The sequence below is a fragment of the Heterodontus francisci genome, chromosome 11 (assembly GCF_036365525.1).
Source record: "Heterodontus francisci isolate sHetFra1 chromosome 11, sHetFra1.hap1, whole genome shotgun sequence".
Classification (NCBI taxonomy): domain Eukaryota; kingdom Metazoa; phylum Chordata; class Chondrichthyes; order Heterodontiformes; family Heterodontidae; genus Heterodontus; species Heterodontus francisci.
This window is the reverse complement of record NC_090381.1, coordinates 113,960,635-113,973,722: the sequence shown is the minus strand read 5'-3', so window position 1 is coordinate 113,973,722 and position 13,088 is coordinate 113,960,635. Positions and strand designations below refer to the sequence as shown.

Here is a 13,088-nt window from a genome sequence, read left to right as displayed (position 1 = left end):
CCCCGTCCCCTACTCTCTCCTCCCTCCCCCGTCCCCTACTCTCTCCTCCCTCCCCCGTCCCCTACTCTCTCCTCTCTCCCCCTCCTCTCTCCCCCTCCCTCCCTCTCCTCCTCCTTCCCCTCCTCTCTTCCCTCCTCCTCATCCGCCGCTCGTCTCTCCCCTTCACCCCTCCCTTCCTCTCCTCCTCCACCCCTCCCCTCTCATCCCTCCCCTCCTCTCTCCCCCTCCACTATATTCCTCCCCCCTCTCAACCCTCCTCTCTCCCCCCTCCTCTATCTCCCTCCCCCCTCTCTCCCCTCCGCTTTCCCCGCTCTAGCCACATCGCTCCCTCTCCTCCTCTCCCCCTCCCTCCCCTCCTCCTCCTTTCACCCCCTCCCTCCTCTCTCCTCCCTCCCCCTCCCCTCCCCTTTCCCCCCTCCTCTGCTCCCCCTTCCCCTCTCCCCCTCCCCTCCTCTATCCCTCCCTCCCTCTCCCACCTCCCCTCATCTCTCCCCCTCCCCACGCCCCCCTCCTCTTTCCTACCCTCCCCCTCTTCTCTCCCCCCTCAACCCTCTGCCCTCTCTTCCCTCCTCTCCCCCTCCCTCCCTCCCTCCCTCCTAGTTCCCCCTCATCACTTCTCTCAACCCTCCCTCCCTCCTTTTCTTCCTCTCTCTCTCTCCCCCTCCCCCCACTCTCCCCTCCTCTACCCTCCACCCCATCCTCCCCACCCCCCTCTCTCCCCTCCCTACCTCCCCTCCTGTCTCCCTTCCCTACCCTCCCCTCTCCTCCTCCCTACCTCCCCTTCTGTCTCCCCCCACCCTCCCCTCCCCTCCTCTCTGCCCCCTCCTCTCTCCCCTCCCTTCCCCCTCCCTCCTCCTCTCTCCCCTCCCCCCTCCTCCTCTCTCCCCTCCCCCCTCCTCCTCTCTCCCCCTCCCTTTCCCCTTCTCTCCCCCTCCCTCCCCCTCCCCCTCCTCTTCCCATTCCCTCCCCCTCCTCTTCCCCCTCCCTCCCTCCCTCCCCCTCCTCTTCTCCCTCCCTCCCTCCCCCTCCTCCTCTTCCCCCTCCCTTTCCTCTTCTCTCTCCCCCCTCCCTCCACCCTCTCTCTCTCCCCCCTCCCTCTCCCTCTCCCCTCTCCCCCCTCCCACTCTCTCTCCTCTCCCACTCCCCCCTCCCTCCCTCCACACTCTCTCTCTCCCCTTCCCCATCTCTCTTGCCCCTACCCTCTCTCCCCTCTGTCCCCTCCCCCATCTCTCTCTGTCCTCCTGCCCTCCCTCTCCCCCTTCCCCATCTCTCTCTCCCCCTGCCCTCTGTCTCCTCTTTCCCTACCACTCTCCCCCACATCACCCTCGCTCTCCCTCTCTCCCCTCTTTATCTCTCCCTCTCCCACCCCCTTCCCTCCACTCTCTCTCCCCTCCTTCCCCCATCTCCCCTCTCTTTCCCTCCTCTCCCCCTCCCTTCCACCCTCTCTCGCCTCCTCTCTCCCCTCCCTCCCCTGCTCTGCTCTCTCTCACTCCCCTCCACTCTCCCCACCCCCCTCTTCTCCCTCCTCCCCTCCACTCTCCCCTCCCCCTATTTCTCCCTCCCTTCTCCCTCCCTTCCCCCTCTCCCTCCCTCCCCCCTCCTGTCTCCCCCTCCCTCCCCTTTCCCCCCTCCTGTCTCCCCCTGCCTCCCCCTGCCTCCCCCTTCTCTCCCCCTCCCCCATCCCTCATCCTCTCTCCCTTTTCTCTCCCCCATCCCTCCCTCTTTCCCCCTTCTCCCTCCCCTTTCCCTCCCCCTCCCCCCTCACTCACCCCTCCCTCCACCTTCTCTCTCTCCCCTCCCTCCACCCTCTCTCTCTCCCCTCCCCATCTCTCTTGCCCCACCATCTCTCTTGCCCCTGCCCTCTCTCTCCCCCTTCCCTATCTCTCTTTCCCCCTGCCCTCTGTCTCCTCCTTCCATACCCTTCTCCCGCCATCACCCTCGCTCTCCCTCTCTCCCCCTTTATCCCTCCCTCCTCCCACCCCCCTCTCTCCACCCTCCCTCCCCCCCATCTCTCCTCCCTCCCCATCTCTCCTCCCTCACTTCTCCCCCTCCCCCTCCCTTCCCCTCTCTCCCCACCCCTCCCTCTCCCCTCTCACTCCCCCTCCCTTCCCCTCTCACTCCCCCTCTCTCTCTACCCCCTCCCTCCCTCTCTCCCCATCTCGCTTCCCCCCAACCACTCTCTCTCCCCATCGACCCTCTGTCTCCAGATCCCCCCTCCGCCTCCCCCTCCCATTCCCCCGCTCCCCCTTTCTCCACCTCCCTTACCCCTCTCTCCCCCTCTCCCTTCCTCCATCCCTCCCCCTCCCTTCCCCCTCACTCTCTCCATCCCTCCCCCTCTCACTCCCCATCCCACCCCCCAACCCTCCCCCACTCTCCCCCCATCCCTCCCCCCTCTCTCCTCATCCGTCCCCTCTCTCACCCCTCCCACCCCACCCCCCATCTCTCCCCCCATCATCCCCCCTCCCTCCCACCCCCATCACCCCCCCACCCTCCCCCATCATCCCCCCTCCCTCCCCCATCTCCCCCCATCTCTCCCCCCTCCCCCATCATCCCCCTCCCCCATCTCTCCCCCATCATCCCCCCTCCCTCCCCCATCATCCCTCCTCCCTCCCCCCACCCCCATCAAACCCCACCCTCCCCATCATCTCCCCTCCCCCATCATCCCACCTCCCTCCCCCCAACCACCATCAAACCCTTACCCTCCCCCATCATCTCCTCTCCCTCCCTCCCCCATCATCCCCCTCCCCCATCATCCCTCCTCCCCACCCCCCACCCCCATCAAACCCCCCACCCTCCCCCATCAACTCCCCTCTCTCCCCCCCTCTCCCCACTCCCTCTCTCCCCCCTCATCTCCCTTCTCTCCCCCCCTCTCTCTCCCCCCTCTCGCCCCTTCCCCTCACTTCCTCTCCCCCCTCCCCTCCCCTCTCTCCCCCTTCTCCCCTCTCCCCTCCCCCTCTCCTCTCTCCCCCATTCTCCCCCCCCTCCCCTCTCTACCCCCCCCTTCCCCCCTCTCCCTTCCCCTCTCTCCCCTCCCCTCTCTCCCCCTTTCTCCACCCCCTCTCCCCTCTCTCCCCCTCCCTCTCTCCCCCTCTCCCTCCCCTCCCCCTCACTCTCCCTCTCTCTCCCCCTCCCTCTCCCTCTCTCTCCCCCTCCTCCTCCCCCTGCCTCTCTCTCCCCCCTCTCTCCCCCTCCCTCTCTCTCCCCCTCCCTCTCTCTCCCCCCCCCTCTCTCCCCCTCCCTCCCTCTCTCTCCCCCTCCCTCTCCCTCCCTCCCCCTCCCTCTCCCTCCCTCTCCCCCCCTCCCTCTCTCTCCCCCTCCCCCTTGCCCTCCCTCTCTCTCTCCCTCTCTCCCCCTCTCTCTCCCCCTCCCTCTCTCTCCCCCTCTCTCCCTCTCTCTCCCCCTCCCTCTCTCTCCCCCTCTCTCCCTCTCTCCCTCTCTCTCCCTCTCCCCCACCCCCTCCCCCTCTCTCCCCCCCTCTCCCCCTTCTCCCCCTCCCTCTCCCCCTCTCCCCCCTCTCTCCCCCTCCCTCTCCCCCTCTCTTCCCCTCCCCCTCTCCCTACCTCCCCCTACCCCCCTCTCTCTCTCTCCCCCTCCCCCTCTCTCCCCCCTGCCTCTCTCTCCCCCTCTCTCCCCCTCCCTCTCTCTCCCCCTCCCTCTCTCCCCCCCCTCTCTCCCCCTCCCTCCCTCTCTCTCCCCCTCCCTCTCCCTCCCTCCCCCTCCCTCTCTCTCCCCCTCCCCCTCCCTCTCTCTCTCCCCCTCCCCCTTGCCCTCCCTCTCTCTCTCCCTCTCTCCCCCTCCCTCTCTCTCCCCCCTCTCCCCCCTCTCTCCCTCTCTCTCCCTCTCCCTCTCCCCCACCCCTCCCCCTCTCTCCCCCCCTCTCCCCCTTCTCCCCCTCCCTCTCCCCCTCTCTCCCCCCCTCTCCCCCTCCTCTCCCCCCCTCTCTCCCCCTCTCTTCCCCCCCCACTCTCTCTCCCCCTCCCTCTCTCTCCCTCCCCCTCAATCCCCACCTCTCCCCCTCCCCCTACCTCCCCCTACCTCCCCCTCTCTCTCTCTCCCCCTCCCCCTCTCCCTACCTCCCCCTACCCCCTCTCTCTCTCTCTCCCCCTCCCCCTCTCTCCCCCCTCCCCGTCTCTCCCCCTCTCTCCCCCTCAGCTTCAAACTCTCCCTCTCCCTCTCTCCCCCTCTCCCTCTCTCCCCCTCCCTACACCTCCCTACCCCTCCCTCTCTCTCCCCCTCCCTCTCTCTCCCCCTCTCTACCCCTCCCTCTCTCTCCCCTCCCTCTCCCCTCCCCCGCTCTCTCCCCCTCCCTCTCCCCTCCCCCTCTCTCCTCTCCCTCTCTTCTCTCCTCCCTTCCCCTTCCCCTCCCCTCCCCTTCTCCCTCCCCCCTTCCCTCTCCCCCATCCCTCTCCCCTTCCCTCTCCTCCCCTCCCCCTCTCCCTCTCTCCTCCCCCTCCCCCTCTCCCTCTCTCCTCCCCCTCCCCCTCTCTCTCTCTCCTCCCCCTCCCCCTCTCTCCTCCCATCCCCCCCTCCTCCCTCTCCCTTCCCCCTCCCCCTCTCTCCTCCCCCTCCCCTTCTCTCCCCCACTCTCCTCCCCACTCTCCTCCCCCCTCCCATCTCTCCTCCCCCTCCCCCTCTCCTCTTTCTCTCCACCTCCCCTCCCTTCTTTCTCTCCCCCTCCCCTCCCCTCTTTCTCTCCCCCACTCTCCTCCCCACTCTCCTCCCCCCTCCCATCTCTCCTCCCCCTCCCCCTCTCCTCTTTCTCTCCCCCTCCCCTCCCCTCTTTCTCTCCCCCTCCCCTCCCCTCCCCATCCCCTCGTTCTCTCCCCCTCCCCTCTTTCTCTCCCCTCCCCTCCCTCCTCCCTCCCCTCTCTCTCCCTCCCCCTACCTCTCCCTCTCTCCCTCCCTCTCACTCCCCCTCCCCCCCCCTCAGCTTCCCACTCTCCCTCTCTCCCCCTCCCCCTCTCTCCCCCTCCCTACACCTCCCTACACCTCCCTCCCTCCCTCTCTAACCCCCTCCTTCTCTCTCCCCCTCCCTCTCTCTCCCCCTCCCTACCCCTCCCTCCCTCTCCCCTCCCTCTCTCTCCTCTCCTCCCCCTCTCTCCTCTCCCTCTCTTCTCTCCTCCCTTCCCCTTCCCCCCTTCTCCTCCCCCCCTTCTCCCTCCCCCCTTCCCTCTCCCCCTCTCTCCTCCCCTCCCCCCTCCCCCTCTCTCCCTCTCTCCTCCCCCTCCCCCCCTCTCCTCTCCTCCCCTCCCCCTCTCTCCTCCCCCTCTCCCTCTCTCCCTCTCTCCTCCCCCTCCCCCTCTCTCCTCTCCTCCCTCCCCCTCTCTCCTCCCCCTCTCTCCTCCCCCTCCCTTCCCCCTCCCCCACTCTCCTCCCCCCTCCCATCTCTCCTCCCCCTCCCCTCTCCTCTTTCTCTCCCCCTCCCCTCCCCTCCCCTCTTTCTCTCCCCCTCCCCTCTTTCTCTCCCCTCCCCTCTCTCTCTTTCTCTCCCCCTCCCTCCCTCTCTCTCTCTCCCCCTCCCTCTCTCTCTCTCCCCCTCCCTCCCTCCCCTCTCTCTCTCTCTCTCCCCCTCCCTCCCTCCCCTCTCTCCCCCTCCCTCCCTCTCTCTCTCTCCCCCTCCCTCCCTCCCCTCTCTCCCCCTCCCTCCCTCCCCTCTCTCCCCCTTCATCCCTCCCTCTCTCTCCCCCTCCCTCCCTCCCCTCTCTCTCCCCCTCCCTCCCTCCCCTCTCTCTCTCCCCCTCCCTCCCTCCCCTCTCTCTCTCCCCCCTCCCTCCCCCCCCTCTCTCTCCCCCCCTCCCTCCCTCCCCTCTCTCTCTCCCCCCTCCCTCCCCCCCTCTCTCTCTCCCCCCTCCCTCCCCCCTCCTCTCTCTTTCTCCCCCCTCCCTCCCCCCTCCTCTCTCTTTCTCCCCCTCCCTCCCCTCCCTCTCTCTCTCCCCCTCCCTCCCCTCTCTCTCGCCCCCTCCCTCCCCTCTCTCTCGCCCCCCTCCTCCCCTCTCTCTCTCTCTCCCCCCCCCTCCCCTCTCTCTCTCTCCCCTCCCTCCCCTCTCTCTCTCCCGCCTCCCTCCCTCCCCTCCCCTCTCTCTTCCCCCCTCCCTCCCCTCTCTCTCTCTCCCCCCTCCCTTCTCTCTCCCGCCTCCCTCCCTCCCCTCCCCTCTCTCTCCCACCCTCCCCTCTCTCCTCTCTTACACCCCTCTCTCTTTCTCACCCACCGTCCCCTCTCTTCCTCCCTCCCCTCCCCTCTCTCCACCCAATCTCTCTCCCCCCAATCTCTCTCCCCACCCTCCACCCAATCTCTCTCCCCCCTCCCTCACCCCCAGTCCCTACTCCCTCACGCCTCCGTCCCTCTCCCCCTCTCCCCTCACGCCTCCGTCCCTCCCCCACCCCCTCCCTCACCCTCGTCCCTCTCCCCCCTCCCTCACGCACCAGTCCCTCACCCCGCCAGTCCCTGTTCTCTGTTCAGGTTGACTGTCTCAACACGGATGCTACCCCTGGTTTAGGGAGGAGTAAATCGGCCGAAATAGCGACTCCGCTCCAGTGACCCTCCCTCCTCCCATCAGCTGAAGACAGGATGGAAACTCGGCTGTGATGGCCCTCAGGGTCAAATAGCCGGCCAGCCCTGAGTGTCGAGGATCACCCAGTGGCCAATTGTGTCGGTGCAGGAGAAAGCTCCAGTCCCTCTGAGCCTGTCGCTTGCAAAGAAACCACTTCGGAGAGGGAAAAAGCAAAGCAATTTGTTGAGAATCTTGCTCGGTTCCTGCCCGATGGGGAGCTCCGGCAGGCCGGGCTTCAGCACGGGGTTCGCGGTCCCGGGAACGGCTCCGCCGGGAGAGTTCGAACCAGTCAATTCACTCTCAACATTTTCATCTTTCTCTATAGCTCAGGGTGGTGGGGAACTACTAAGTTTATTTTAGATCCTCAGGAATAGAAATAGCTGAACTGAATGTATATTTTGTGACTGGGGAGGTGAAGTGATTTGATTGGGAATGTTTGTCTTCATGCCTGAATGTCTATTAGCCTGAATACGGTAGATGTGGGCAGTGACTGACTCCTGCAATGTGTATCCAGACGATACTAACATGGCGAGAACTGTTCTGTCCCATTCTCCTCCCCAGTCTGAGCAAAGGGATCTGTAACTGAGGGCATTTAATGAAATCGAAGGAGTACAGGGCACTGCGAACAAGGGGGAAACACACACACACACACAGAATCCAAGTTAAAGGTAAGAGATTGTAGAAGAAAATCCCTTTGGATAACCCTGAAACAGTTGCAGTGAGAGAGGGACTGAAATTGACATCCTTTTTCAACTATATCCCCATTTTTGTCGTAAATTGAGTTTGGATTTTTTTTTTTGGTTTCGCGTGTGAGTGTGCAGTAGAAGTGGGGATCCGTTCTGATTGAATCATAGCAAGAAAGCTCAGGAGGAGGGGAGAGCAAAAAAGTTTGTAAAGTTTCGATCACGACTTTTTTCCAAAAAAAAAGAACTTTTCTTGCAGCCGACCCTGCTGCTTCTGTACAGACAGGGGAGTTTTATCATGTGTGTATTTTTTTGGGGGGGGGGGAGTTGTTTAAATATTTTAAAATTCAATTTTCCTCTTCTCTTACAAAATAGTTTGAGGGAGAAAAAAATACCTTCGTAAATACGAACAGCTTTCCCACTGAAAATGAATTCCAACTTTGCAGCTCCTGGTAACTGCAAAGCAGTATTTCCTGGTAATTGAAGAGTTTTTCTCTCCATAATTGTTGTCCCTCCCTCATCGCTGTTATTTTTATTTTTCGAAAAAGTTTCTTTTACCCCTTGTCTGCTAAAATTATAAATCACTCGGCAGGCAAACTTCTGAGTAGAAAAGGACATTCTGGTTGTAGATTTGTTTGCCACGTAATGGCAAATTAAATGAACATATTTTTCACTGTTTCTTGACCATTGATGCTGTTTGCTATTTTTTTTAAAAATAACTTTTTAAATATTTTGCAAAGGAAAATGCTGTCTGTGTGTGTGTGTGTGTGTGTGTGTTCCACAGTTACTGCATTCCCAGCATACCCCTCGCATTCCAGCCAGACTCTCTCCTCCTAATTCCTGAGGAGGAGGGGAGAGAGGGGATGAAAAAGGGAAGAAAATGGGAGATCTGTGTAAATTTCAGCCCTGTGGTCAATCATTTTATCTCTCATAAATTCCTTTCCTCTCTACAGACAAAAACAAATCATGAAATATAAATGTTGAATTTCAATGCTGTTTATTCAAAAAAAAAGGAATGGGTCACAGAGAGAGAGAGAGAGAGGAATTATAATCCTGGGGGTACAGATTGTTTTAAGACGATTAAGGGTCGCACTACAATTGTAGACAGTAGGAGAGAGCTGGTCTGAGAAGAGAATGGGATTGAGTCTTTATTCAGACAGCATCAGGTGTCGTTTCCAGTCCCAGACACTTAAACCAAAATCTACAGCCGGGAGCTATTTTTTTAAAAATCTGGATCCATGGGGCATATTGGAGAAAGCGAGACACGGGCAGAGGTTTATAATGTTTGCATTCCCGTTCCTTTAAATTGCCTACAAATAAACTCCCCTTAATTTAAAAGAGAGAAAAAAGGGGATCTGCATTTATGTGAAGTTTTTAAAGTTCGTTTAAAATATTTTCTGGACCTGTTTTTCTACCCCTCCCCCTCCCCAACTCCAGTGGTTTAGCTCGTTCTTTGTGTCTGTATTTCAATCTGTTTTATTCCACGCTGATTATACCACTGTATTTCAAAAAGTATTTCTTAATCATGAACTCTTCCCCCCCCCCCCCCCCCCCCCCCCCCCAAAAATAGGCTTTCTAGTACACGAGCAGTTTGCCTGTCAGTTTCAGACAAAATCGTTCATTGTGATCAATTTCAGTCATTCCACATTCCCAAATTCTTTCCCGACCTGGCAAAATGCTTGAAAAAAAAGTTTTATGCAAAAAATCACAAGGAAATTGATAAAATGTGACGGGATTTTCCCTGGACAAGGGGAGAAAACTGTAGACGGAGGGTCTCATCTCGTTTAATTTTATGAATATATAAACGAGTACTTTCACAAATATTTGTGTCTTGAGCCAGTGCCAGGATTATTGAAGTGAAGATGAAATGTCAATGTTTGAGATTTATCCAGAGGGGTTGGATTGATCTGAGAATGAGTGGGTGGTGGGGAATGTGCAGCACTGATTCAAAAAAGCCAGAGGTGATTAACTCACAGGTGACAGACACAATGGTGCTGGAAATCTCCAGGGGCCCCTCCGAGAGGATTCCCACGGGTGTTGCGACTGGAGACTGGTGGAATTTCAGTCCCCGCCCCCACCTTTTGCCAAGACGAATTTTCATGCCCTCCCATTCTAGTGTTACCCTCTATTTTTGACCAGCTTTTGTTTTAATCCCCACCCCATCTCCAGTCATGAAAATGTTGACTGCTTGCTGCGTAGCTTTAACTCAATGGCCACGCTTTGTTCCCTGGACGAGCTGTTTGACTGAAGAGTGCTTCACAGTTCGACCTACTTCTGCCCTAAGCTGCTCCATGCATAGTTCTCCCAGCAGGAGACGCTAAATCCTGATCAAAGAAAGTAAAGACTTGCATTTCTGTAGCGCCTTTCATGCCATCAAAGCACTTTACCGGCAATGAAGACCTTTTGAAGTGTGGTCACTGTTGTAATGTAGGAAACACCGCAGCCAATTTGCGCACAGTAAGATCCCATAAACAACAATGTGGTAATGACCAGATAATCTGTTTTAGTGATGTTGGTTGAGGGATAAATATTGGGATGCTGGGGAGAATTCCACTGCTCTTCAAAATAGTGGTCAGATAGGGCTTTGGTTCAACACCTTATCCGAAAGATGGCACCTCAGACAGTGCAGCACTCCTTCAGCTTTGTGCTACACTGTCCCCATCAAACACTCCCAGGGAAGGTATAGTATGGAGTTAGATACAGAGTAAAGTTCCCTCTACACTGTCCCCATCAAACACTCCCAGGACAGGTACAGCATGGAGTTAGATACAGAGTAAAGTTCCCTCTCAGTCTAATCCTCTGCTATGTCCAGACTGGCCAAGAGAGTGTGGGAAAATGGTGCACTGACACAGAACACAAAAGTCCAAGTGTATCAAGCCTGTGTCCTCAGTACCTTGCACGACAGCAGCGAGGCCTGGACAACATACATCAGCCAAGAGCGACGTCTCAATTCATTCCATCTTCTCTGCCTCTGGAGAATCCTTGGCATCAGGTGGCAGGACCGTATCTCCAACACAGAAGTCCTCGAGGCGGCCAACATCCCCAGCATATTCACCCTACTGAGCCAGCGGCACTTGAGATGGCTTGGCCATGTGAGCCGCATGGAATATGGCAGGATCCCCAAGGACACATTGTACAGTGAGCTCGACACTGGTACCAGACCCACCAGTCGTCCATGGCTCCGCTTTAAAGACGTCTGCAAATGCGACATGAAGTCCTGTGACATTGATCACAAGTCATGGGAGTCAGTTGTCAGCGATCGCCAGAGCTGGCGGGCAACCATAAAGGCGGGGCTAAAGTGTGGCGATTCGAAGAGACTTAGCAGTTGGCAGGAAAAAAGACAAGCGCAAGGAGAGAGCCAACTGTGTAACAGCCCTGTCAACCAATTTTATCGGCAGCACCTGTGGAAAAGTCTATCACTCTAGAATTGGCCTTTATAGCCACTCCAGGTGCTGCTCCACACATCCAGGCGCTTACCCATTGTCTCTCGAGACAAGGAGGCCAAAGAGAAAGTTCCCTCTACACTGTCCCCATCAAACACTCCCAGGGCTGGTACAGCACGGGGTTAGATACAGCGTAAAGCTACCTCTACACTGTCCCATCAAACACTCCCAGCACAGGTACAGCACGGGGGTTAGATACAGAGTAAAGTTCCCTCTACACTGTCCCCATCAAACACTCCCAGGACAGATACAGCACGGGGGGTTATATACAGAGTAAAGCTCCCTCTGCACTGTCCCCATCAAACACTCCCAGGACAAAAAAGAAAAAAAAAAACCGGGGGTTAGATACAGAGTAAAGCTCCCTCTACACTGTCCCATCAAACACTCCCAGGACAGGTACAGCATGGAGGCACCCGGTGCGGAGGGGCTTGGGCCGGGAGGAGGATCTCCTCGTCGGTCTGCTCCTGGGCCTGGCCAAGGTGGCAATTCACAGGTCCAGGTTGCGGGCCGTCGGGGGGTCCGTCCTCCCCGATTGCCTGCCCCTCTTCCGCGGTTACGTTCGCGCCCGGGTGTCCCTGGAAAAGGAGCATGCGGTGTCTGCCGGTACGCTTGAGGCCTTCCGCGACCGGTGGGCACCGCAGGGACTGGAGTGCATTGTCGACGCTGAGAATGGCATTTTAATTTGAGTTTTTTGTTTATTTATCTGGAAAAAAGAAAAAAAGAAAAAAAAAAGAAAAAAAAAAATGGAGGTTAGATACAAAGTAAAGCTCCCTCTACACTGTCCCCATCAAACACTCCCAGGACAGGTACAGCATGGAGGTTAGATACAAAGTAAAGCTCCCTCTACACTGTCCCCATCAAACACTCCCAGGACAGGTACAGCATGGAGGTTAGATACAAAGTAAAGCTCCCTCTACACTGTCCCCATCAAACACTCCCAGGACAGGTACAGCATGGAGGTTAGATACAAAGTAAAGCTCCCTCTACACTGTCCCCATCAAACACTCCCAGGGCAGGTACGGCATGATTCCATTTTCTTGCCCCCAACAACAAGAGAATTTCAGTCTGTGAATTGAGGGCAGTTGTAAGCCAGGCTCCCAGAGGTACAAGAAAATGTGTTACCTGAAAGGGCAGTGAAAGCAGATTCAATAGCAATTTTCAAAAGAGAATTGGATAAATAGTTGAAAAGGAAAAAGAATTGTAAGACTATGTTAAAGAGCAGGGGAGTGGGATTAATTGAATAGCTCTTTCAAGGAGCCAGCACAGGCATGTTGGGCCAAATGGTCTCCTTCTGTGCTGTTTGAATCTATAATTTATAATCAATGCAATGGCATTGCAGTTTCTAGGAAGCAGTGTTTGTTGAATTCTCAGTCCCAGTCCAACAGAATCTTAGAGTCATAGAGTTATACAGCACAGAAACAGGCCCTTCGGCCCATGTGTCTGTGCCGGCCGTCAAGCACCTAACTATTCTCATCCCATTTTCCAGCACTTGGCCCGTAGCCTTGTATGCTATGGCGTTTCAAGTGCTCATCTAAATACTTCTTAAATGTTGTGAGGGTTCCTGCCTCTACCACCCCTTCAGGCAGTGCGTTCCAGATTCCAACCACCCTCTGGGTGAAATTTTGTTTCCTCAAATCCCCTCTAAACCTCCTGTCCCTTACCTTAAATCTATGCCCCCTGGTTATTGACCCCTCCGCTAAAGCTTAGCTTAGTCTTATAAATAATGGGGGATGATTTTCCACCTCTACTGTTCTGGATGGTAACCTAGTGGAGTGGAATTTTCTCTCATTCTGGATCCTGCCTGATTTTTATCCGATTGGAATGAGAAGCGGTGGAATCTACAATGTCCTGCAGATTGGCTTTAGCCAGGTTTAACACTGGGAATAGTGCTGATAGTTCAGCATGTGTGTCAGAGGAAGCATTCCTGCAAGAGATGGGGTGTACATGAGTTAAAGAATCACTGCAGGAAGAATATAGTAAGACTGTCTTTTGCTTTACCCTGGAGAAAATATATTAATCATGTTTTTCTGACCCGATAGTTGTTGATTTAAATAGATGTAATACAGGGGGCAGCTATTTTTGCTATTTTGACTGTTTCAGGGCTTGAGATTTTCTAGCGAATGCCAATAAATAATATCAAACTCACAAACCAAATCTGCATCTTATCTTCATTCTTTGCAATAGCCCTTGGATTCCCCAAAATGTTCAACTTAAATAAATCCAATAAATCTCTACCTTTACTCAGAACCTCCTGTCAAACTTGCATGATAGTACAGTCCTTGCAACTTGGTTTTTTTAATGAATAATGGTTGTCTTTGAGTTCTGTGTGTAAACCAATAAAATACCATCAGTTTCTGCAACCATTTCGAATACATTATAAAGTAGAATAATTTCTGCCAAAGTATTTCCCA

General features: G+C 56.5%; 1 protein-coding gene across 1 annotated transcript in view; it reads left to right on the top strand.

Annotated features, from left to right (window-relative positions):
* Positions 1-7,070: 7,070 nt before the first annotated feature.
* The window catches only part of fndc3ba (fibronectin type III domain containing 3Ba), a 448,154-nt gene continuing 442,136 nt past the window's right edge, over positions 7,071-13,088 (top strand). Inside the window, exon 1 of the mRNA XM_068042776.1 lies at positions 7,071-7,219. The gene's annotated coding sequence lies outside the window, so the exon portion shown is untranslated. The remainder of the gene's footprint in view (positions 7,220-13,088) is intronic.